Source organism: Salmo salar, chromosome ssa17, assembly GCF_905237065.1.
Source record: "Salmo salar chromosome ssa17, Ssal_v3.1, whole genome shotgun sequence".
NCBI lineage: Eukaryota > Metazoa > Chordata > Actinopteri > Salmoniformes > Salmonidae > Salmo > Salmo salar.
Window position 1 is genome coordinate 48,824,746 of NC_059458.1, and position 9,324 is coordinate 48,834,069.

At 43.2% G+C, this 9,324-nt stretch overlaps 1 long non-coding RNA gene across 1 annotated transcript; it reads right to left on the reverse strand.

Annotated features, from left to right (window-relative positions):
* Positions 1-603: 603 nt before the first annotated feature.
* On the reverse strand, positions 604-5,148 carry LOC106576005 (uncharacterized). Its single transcript, XR_001321879.2, has 3 exons — positions 4,909-5,148; positions 2,413-2,593; positions 604-2,242 (listed from the first exon to the last, which is right to left on the reverse strand). It is a non-coding gene; the product is annotated as an uncharacterized lncRNA (long non-coding RNA).
* Positions 5,149-9,324: the final 4,176 nt, after the last annotated feature.

The following is a 9,324-nucleotide window of genomic DNA, read 5'->3' on the forward strand; positions in this document are numbered from 1 at the left end:
TAGCTTTTTTGCCATCAAGGAAAATGCTATGTCTGGCGCAAACCCAACACCTCTCATCACCCAGAGAACACCATCCTCACAGTGAAGCATGGTGGTGGCAGCATCATGCTCTGGGGATGTTTTTCATCCGCAGGGCCTGGGAAACTGGTCAGAATTGAAGGAATGATGACAAAGAATGATGTAAATCAGCAGAACCCATCCAACTGAAGGAGCTGGAGCAGTGTTGCCTTGAAGAATGGGCAAAAATCCCAGTGGCTAGATGTGCCAAGCTTATAGAGTCATACCCCAAGAGACTTGCAGCTGTAATTGCTGCAAAAGGTGGCTCTACAAAGTATTGGCTTTTGGGGGGTGAATAGTTATGCACGCTCAAGTTAAGTTTTTTTGTTATTTCTTGTTTGTTTCACAATAAATAATATTTTTCAGCTTCAATGTGGTAGGCATGTTGTGTAAGTCAAATGATACAACCCCCCCCAAAAAATGTATTTTATTTCCAGTTTGTAAGGCAACAAAATAGGGAAAATGTGAAAGGGGGTGAATACTTTCGCAAGCCACTGTATGCATGTTAAACTAGTCTACCCTAATGTTGTTATGCTGGCACAGTTCAGCTGTCATTCCAACTGTGCAATGGAGTATAATATATTTTTTGTCATAGACAATACAGTATGGTGTCTGGTCTTCTTCCTGGAGTCGATTCTTGGAGAGAAACATAATTAATTTTCCTGCATGTGTCATTATAGAAGAACTGCATTCTGTGAACTGTATCCCTCTTGATGGATTAGACATTATGCTGGATTTCAAGCAGAAGATTGAATAGATGAATGTTTGATCATGACAACACTCCCACATCTGTACAAGTGTTCCCTGAACTTTCTGGATGTTTCTTTGGAATGGCAATTTCATCATGACCACCTCACCCATTAACTGCTGATTACCAGTTCTAGTTTTACACCAGATAATGTGATTTTACCAAGGATTTTGTATCCATTACTCAGAGTTACATGATAGGTACTGTTGGGTGGAAAATAGAATTTGACCAACCTTGGCAATGTTGTCTTAGTCCTCAATTCCTGGAAACAGGTGTCTCATGAAATATATGTCCAGTTGCAGGGGATCCGTTTGAAATTAGAAAATTCACAATTAAGTGTACATCACCATCTCATTTATTTAAAGTTCTCTCATGGTTCGAGAAAGGCTGCTGTTACAGAACGCTGCCAATCAGCAAATGAGATGCATGTTGTCAACACAAGAGTCAGTCAATCAATCAAATATATTTATAAAGCCCTTCTTACATCAGCTGATGTCACAGAGTGCTGTACAGAAACCCAGCCTAAAACCACAAACAGCAAGCAATGCAGGTGTAGAAGCACAGGAGCTAAGAAAAACTCCCTAGAAAGACCAGAACCTAGGAAGAAACCTAGAGAGGAACCAGGCTATGAGGGGTGGCCAGTCAGTGAAGGCTCACTACTACTTACAAAGTTTGCAGAACAGACATAGGGGGTGCTGTACTTCCACTGATGGTTGACACACACATTTCACCACACCTCAGTACATTGCTCCTGTCACAGTTTGGTGTGAATCCCTTTTAACTCCACCCAACACAGGATTTAATGTCCTCCAGCACACAAGCCAAACACAGAAGACCAGGGCAGATAAGTATGCTCAAGGTAAGTTGTATTTTAAATCCATGTTAATGGATCAGACCACGATTCCCCACCTCCCATAGCAGACTGTATGATTTCCCGGATTGTGTCAACACAATAGAGCCTCCCCTCAGGTAGGTTGCCCTCCCCCTGATTTTTTCAGGTAAATATCAGGCATGCAAAAGTGACACACTGCAAATTTTTCTGATATGGCACTGCAACAAGATAGTTATTCTTAGGGTAGTCACAGCAAACAATATGGTGAAAGGCACTACAGTACAATCTCACGCTGGTGCTGCACACAACATGGAACCCACCATTGGCCCTGCTCTACTCTGCCAACCCCTGTAACAGATTATACTGCTATGGGACAAAATAGGGAGGGGAAAGACAGACAAGGCAACATATAAAAAAGGGTGGGGATAGGTTTGATTTCTAGGGCCAGACAAATATCTCCACAAAATAACAATGTCTCTGTATGGCAATATCCAAATCTGCACAGGTCCCTGTCCTGGAACCCGCCCGGTCTGAGACTGCATGGCAAGATCACCAATGGCCCCGCCTCCAGTGCTGAACAAGAGGAAGACAGATGGCAGGGAAACCTGCCGACAATAGTGGCTTTCAGTCGTGTGGCAAAACAGCCCAGAGAGAGAAAGAGTAGAGTAAGGGGAACACAGGAAGAATTGCGTCCCTTACACGGCAGAGCTAAAGCTCCTAGATGTGCATTGTACCAATGCCTCTCTTGGTCATCTGCTCCCAGATCACCACTCACCTCCACAGCCCCAGTTCATCATCAACGCTGCCGCCCACTTCCTCATTCAAATCCACTAGTAAGACTTCTCATCCCACAGACACTTGTCCAGTGCGATCACAGCAAACGCCCAGAGAAGACATGGCAACTTGCATAGGGGTCCGATCCCCCACGGAGAGACATTCTCCACTCATCTCCAAGCCTGGAAAACCGCAAAACACAGGGCTTTTAAAGAAAAGGACAGCCAATCCCCAGCTACCTGTCTGATTAGCTAACTCACTGCAAGTGCATTTTATCACACCAGCACTGCCACCCACTTATCCACTTATCTACCAATCAATCTCGTGACACCCCACCTATCAAAGCTCAGTGATGATCGTACCTTATGTAAAAAAACATTGGGTTGAAAAATATCCCATTATACGAATAAGGTACCAAACTACCATGTGAGATTTTTACCCCAGTAACAACACTATCCTAACCATACCCTTATTTTATTTGTTTGTTTCCCAATCTATTAGTATGAACCTGGTGGCACTGCAGAAACATTGATGCCACTCCCAACCAAGAGATTAGAATTTAAAATCCCCAAGAGTATTGTCCACTAATATATATTGTCAAATATTGTCAAATCTAATTCAATTTGTCACATGCTTCGTAGACAACAGGTGTAGACTAACAGTGAAATGCTTACTTATGGCCCTTTCCAAGAATGCAGAGAAAACTATTGAAATAATAGCACTGTTAGTTTTACATGGGTGGTGATAATTAGACAATTATTTACTTGATTCTGGGCAGCTTTTAGCAAAGTGCAGAAATGCAAATCTGTGGACATATCTCTTAAATGCTCACAGATCCGGTGGTGTTGACAGCTTCACTGTAGCAGGATATTTCAAGGCTGACTCACAATTATGGTCACAGTACAATATTTTACAGTAATGGAAATCAGAATACAGCAGCATACTGTCATATTATGAAAAATAACATCTTCAAGATGTCCTATATATTTACTTTATTTTTACTGCAACTTTAGGCAAGGTGCAGAAATGTATTGTTGCCAATTTTCATTATCTCCACAGACCTCGTGGAGCAGCAGAAACTTCAACTAAATAACAACCAAGAGGTTGTCCTAACTAATCAGCATAAAGCAGCATACTGTCCATTAGCACCTGCATTTAGCTGTAAAAATACAGTAACTAGCTGTAGATTTACCATATGTGACTCACCACCTGGATTCGGTCTTATTTAGCAAAATTTGAAATGTGGTTTTTTAGAATAGATAAAAGTAGTGACTCAAAGCTACAAAGTGATATATCATACACTGCATTTGAGGAACAATGGGAAAGTATTTATGCTTTGAAAGTTGATCAACTTGTAAACTCACTTTTGGGAAAATCGCCTTTGAATGTTTTGCTAACTAGTGAAGAGCACTTCTTTGTCTACACCCATTAAGCATTGTTCACACCCTCTTAAGCTTTAGCCCCACCCATCTCATTTCGCTCTTGGAGATCACACTTCATGCTCTTGCAGATAATTTGTTTACCTCTGGATAACATGAAAACAGCCTAACCAGCCCTGCTGGCAACAATTTCATTACACTTTTTTTGCAGACGTTTACTGATACCGGCCATATTCAACTGGTGTTGTACACACGTCATGTACTGTTAGCTAACGAGCCAGCCAGCCAATGTTAGCACCTAAACAACAATGAACGCTGCCAACAATGCCACAGTGCTGGGAGCTAACCAACCATGTTCAACGTTAGCTAGCTAACATTAGGCTCTAACTAGAACAGCAAACGGCTCTGGGAAACTAATAATAACGTCAGCTAGGGAGCCAGCCAACTAACATTAGCGAGCTAGCTAACATCACACTTTAGCTTAAGACATCTAGGTAGCTAGGTAAACAATATACCTTGAGAAGTAAACAAAGTGTAGGTTCACACACATCACGTTAGCTAATAAGCCAGCCAGCTAACTTTAGCTAGTTAAACAACAATGAACAATGCAAACAATGCCACAGTGCTGGGAGCTAACCAACCACATTCAATGTTAGCTAGCTAACATTAGGCTCTAACTCGAACAGCAAACGGCTCTGGGAAATGAATAATAATTTCAGCTAAGGAGCCAGCCAGCTACCGTTAGCTAGCTAGCTAGGTAAACAATGTACCTAGCTAGGTAAACAAAGCGTGAGTTCACACATGTCATGTAACGTTAGCGAATGAGCCAGCCAGCTAACGTTAGCTAGTTAAACAACAATGAACAGTGCCAACAATGCCACACTGCTGGGAGCTAACCAACCATGTTCATTGTTAGCTTGCTAACATTAGGCTCTAACTACAACAACAAACGGCTCTGGGAAACTAATAATAACGTCAGCTAGGGAGCCAACCAGCTAATGTTAGCTAGCTAGGTAACAGTACGCTTTAGCTTGAAATGAAACCACTTTCTGTCAAAATTTGAAAACGTGTAACATCTGAAAATGTAATGTTAGCTAGCAAACGCTAGACTATTTTACCTGTATACATCATTGTAGATGGACCCGTCTCCCTGCCAGGAATGCCATGCCATGGTTGCCCTTAGTTTAAAGACGTAATCCGGAGACAGGTGTTTTCTCCATCTGTTTAGCTATCATACTCTAATTACACTGACTTCAAAACTTGATCCTCCAGAAAGTGGAGAGCAACACTTACGCAGTTCCACTAGACAATACTTAAAAAAACTGTGTTCAACAAGATTACCAACACAGACTGACAAGCTTCTATAGCAGACAGATCTGAACTCCTCTCTCGGCATGTCCAGCCCACTCATTATCTCAGCCAATCATGGCTAGTGGGAAGGTTGCTGACCTTTTCTGTGGCTTAACCAACAAGGCTCGTAATTTAACAATTTTATTCATATTTACAGATGGCATACAAATTTGTTATTAAGGCACTTAAAAGTTTACATGTTCGAGAAAAGAGAAATGTTTACGTTCAAATGGCTCTCATGTGAAGTCGTGACTTGCGACATATGCCTAATTTCCTGAATCGGTCACATATTTTCACAGCAACTAGAGAAAACCCTCCAGGGCACCATGACACAAGATTCTAACAAACCGGGAACTAGACAAAACCTGCAGGGGACCATGACTGTCTAAATTGAATTCATGTCAATTATGCCTTTAAATGTAACATATTCTAAATGACATTTGACAGCTGAGTTTTCACATGTGCTCAACTTTTGTTGCATGTGTAGTGTCATGTTATCACATGTTGATATTTTGCCACATTTATTTCCCGAGATCGTGTTTTCACATGCACTCACGTTGTCAAATCCAATTTTATTGGTCACATACACATGGTTAGCAGATGTTATTGCGAGTATAGCGAAATGCTTATGATTCTAGATCCGACAGTGCAGCGGTATCTAACAGGTAATATATAACAATTCCACAACAAAACCTAATACACACAATCTAGTAAAGGAATGGGATAAGAATTAATAAATATAAAATATATGGATGAGCACTGACAGAGCGGCTAAGATGCAATAGATAGTGTAGGAGACAGTATACAGTATATACATATGAGAAGTAATGCGAGATATGTAAACGTTCTTAAAGTGGCATTATTAAAGTGACTAGAGTTCCATTTATTAAAGTGGCCAATGATATCAAGTCTGTTGGTAGGCAGCCTCCTCTCTGTGCTAGTGATGGCTGTTTTAACAGTCTGATGGCCCTGAGATAGAAGCTGTTTTCAGTCTCTCGGTCCCAGATTTGATGCACCTGTACTGACCTCACCTCTGGATGGAAACGGGGTGAACAGGCAGTGGCTCGGGGTCTTATTGTCCTTGATGATCTTTTTTGCCTTCCTCTGACATTGGGTGTTGTAGGTGTCCTGGAGTGCAGGTAGTTTGCCCCTGGTGATGTGTTGTGCAGACCGTACCACCCTCTAGAGAGCCCTGTGGTTGTGGGCGGTGCAGTTGTCATTCCAGGCGGTGATACAGCCCGACAGGATGTTCTTGATTGTGCACCTGTAAAAGTTAGTGAGGGTTTTCGGTGACAAGCCAAACCTTTTCAGCCTCTTGAGGATGAAGAGGCACTGTTTCGCCTTCTTCACCACACTGTCTGTGTGCTTGGACAATTGATATGTACACAGAGTAACTTAAAACTTTCCACCTTCTCCACTGCTGTCCAGGTTGATGTGGATAGGGGGGTGTTCCCTTTCCTGCTTCATGGAGTCCACAATCATCTTTTTTGTTTTGCACATTGAGTGAGAGGTTATTTTCCTGACACCACACTCCGAGGGCCCTCAGCCTACCACTGTTGTGTCGTCTGCAAACTTGATGATTGAGTTGGAGGCGTGGATGGCCATGCAGTCGTGGGTGAACAGGGAGTACAGGAGGGGGCTGAGAACAGACCTTTGTGGGGCCCCAGTGTTGAGGATCCACGGAGTGGAGATGTTGTTTCCTACCTTCACCCTCTGGGGGTGGTCCGTCAGGAAGTCCAGGACCCAGTTGCACAGGCTGGGGTTGAGACCCAGGGACTCAAGCTTAATGATGAGCCTGGAGGGTACTATGATGTTGAATGCTGAACTGTAGTCAATGAACAGCATTCTTACATAGGTATTCCTCTTGTCCAGATGGGGTAGGGCAGTGTGCAGTGTGATGCGATTGCATCGTCTGTGGACCTATTGGGGCGGTAAGCAAATTGAAGTGGGTCTAGGATGACAGGTAGGATGGAGGTGATATGATCCTTGACTAGACTGGGATAAGGTTTGATTGAATATGTCTGTAAACACACCAGCCAGCTGGTCTGTGCATGCTCTGAGGATGTGGCAAGCAATGGTATCTGGGCCGGCAGCCTTGCGAGGGTTAACACATTTAAATGTTTTACTCATGTGAGCCACGGATAGGAGAGCCCACAGTTTTTGGTAGCAGGCCGCGTTGTTGGCACAGTATTGTCCTCAAAGCGCACAAAGAAGTTGTTTAATTTGTCTGGAAGCAAGACGTCGATGTCTGCGACGGGGATGGTTTTCTTTTTGTTATCTGTGATTGTCTGTAGACCCTGCCACATACGTCTCGTGTTTGAGCTGTTGAATTGCGACTCCATTTTGTCTCCATACTGAAACTTTGCTTGTTTGATTGCCTTATGGAGGGAATAACTACACTGTTTGTATTCAGCCATATTCCCAGTTACCTTGCCATGATTAAATGCAGTGGTACTTGCTTTCAGTTTTGAGCGAATGTTGCCATCAATCCACAGTTTCTGGTTAGGGAAGGTTTAAATAGTCACAGTGGGTCCAACATGTCCTATACACTTCCTTATAAACTCGCTTAACGAGTCAGCGTATACGTCAATGTTGTTCTCTGAAGCTACCCAGAAACATGTATTGTAAATGTTTATCAGCACAGCATTAAGACAGCATTTTCTAAACTGCAGAGGGGAATGTGATCAAAGCGTGGAATCCGATTGGTCAGACCAGTGTTGTATAGACCTAAGCATGGGCACTTCCTGTTTTAGTTTCTTCCTATAGGAGGGGAGCAAGAAGATGGAGTCATGGTCAGAATTGCCAAAAGGAGGGCAGGGGAGGGCCTTGTATGCATGGCGGAAGTTAGAGTAGCAGTGGCGAGCGTGTTGCTCACTCGTGTACTGCAATTGATATACTGATAAAAATTAGGTAGCCTTGTTCTCAAATTAGCTGTTAAAATCCCCAGCTACAATAAATGCAGCATCAGGATATATGGTTTCCAGTTTGCATAAAGTCCAATGAAGTTCCTTAATTGCCGTCTTGGTATCTGCTTGCGGGGGATATACTCGGCTGTGACGATAACCAAGGAGACCTCTCTTGGTAGATAATACGGTCGGCATTTGATTCTGAGGAATTCTAGTTCAGGTGAACAAAAGGACTTGAGTTCCTGTATTTTGTTACAATTACACCCATGCCCTTCTTCTTACCGGAGAGATGTTTATTCCTGTCGGTGCAATGCACTGAAATCCCTTTGGCTGTACTGACTCTGACAGCATATCTAAAGCTAGCCATGTTTCCGTGAAACAGAGTATGTTACAATCCCGAATATGTCTTTGGAAAGCAACTCTTGCCCTGATTTCGTCGGCTATGTTAACTAGGAACTGGACATTAGCGAGTAATATACTCGGAAGCTGTGGGTGGTGAGCGCTCATCTGAAACCTCACTAGAAGACCGCTCTGGAACCCTCTCCTCCGACGGCATTGTTTTGGGTCGGCCTCTGGAATCAGTTCAAATGCCCTGGGAGGTGCAAACAAAGGATCTGCTTTGGGAAAGTCGTATTCCTGGTCGTAATGCTGGTTGTGCTGGTAAATTGACGTCTCTCTGATATCCAATAGTTCTTCCCGGCTGTATGTATTAACACTTTAGGTTTTCTGGGCTAACAATGTAAGAAATAATACATAAAAAAACAAAATACTGCACAGTTTCCTAAGGACTAGAAGAGAAGCTGCCATCTCTATCAGCGCCAATTCACTTGTAGTTTTATGTTATCACGCGTTGTGTAACGGTCCGTAACGGTAGTGGTTGCGGAGTCAGGCGCAGGAGACAGAAAGTTCAATGTAGCGCTTTATTACGCACAAAAGTAATTCGCCCAAAATATACTATCCACCACACAGAACACAGTGGAAGGATCATTAAGCCCGCACAAAGAACAGGCGGGCCTACTGGCTTAAATAGCCCAACTAACAAGCCTAAATGAAAACAGGTGAAACTAATTAGACAAAACAAACAGAAAGGGAAAAAGGGATCGGTGGCAGCTAGTAGGCCGGTGACGACGACCGCCGAGCGCCACCCGACCAGGGAGAGGAGTCACCCTCGGTAGGAGTCGTGACACGTTGCTTCAAATGGTGTCACGTTATTACATTAATCTTCAGCGTCTCATCCCGTCAGCGGGATCAAAATCCAGCGAAAAATCATATCGCCAT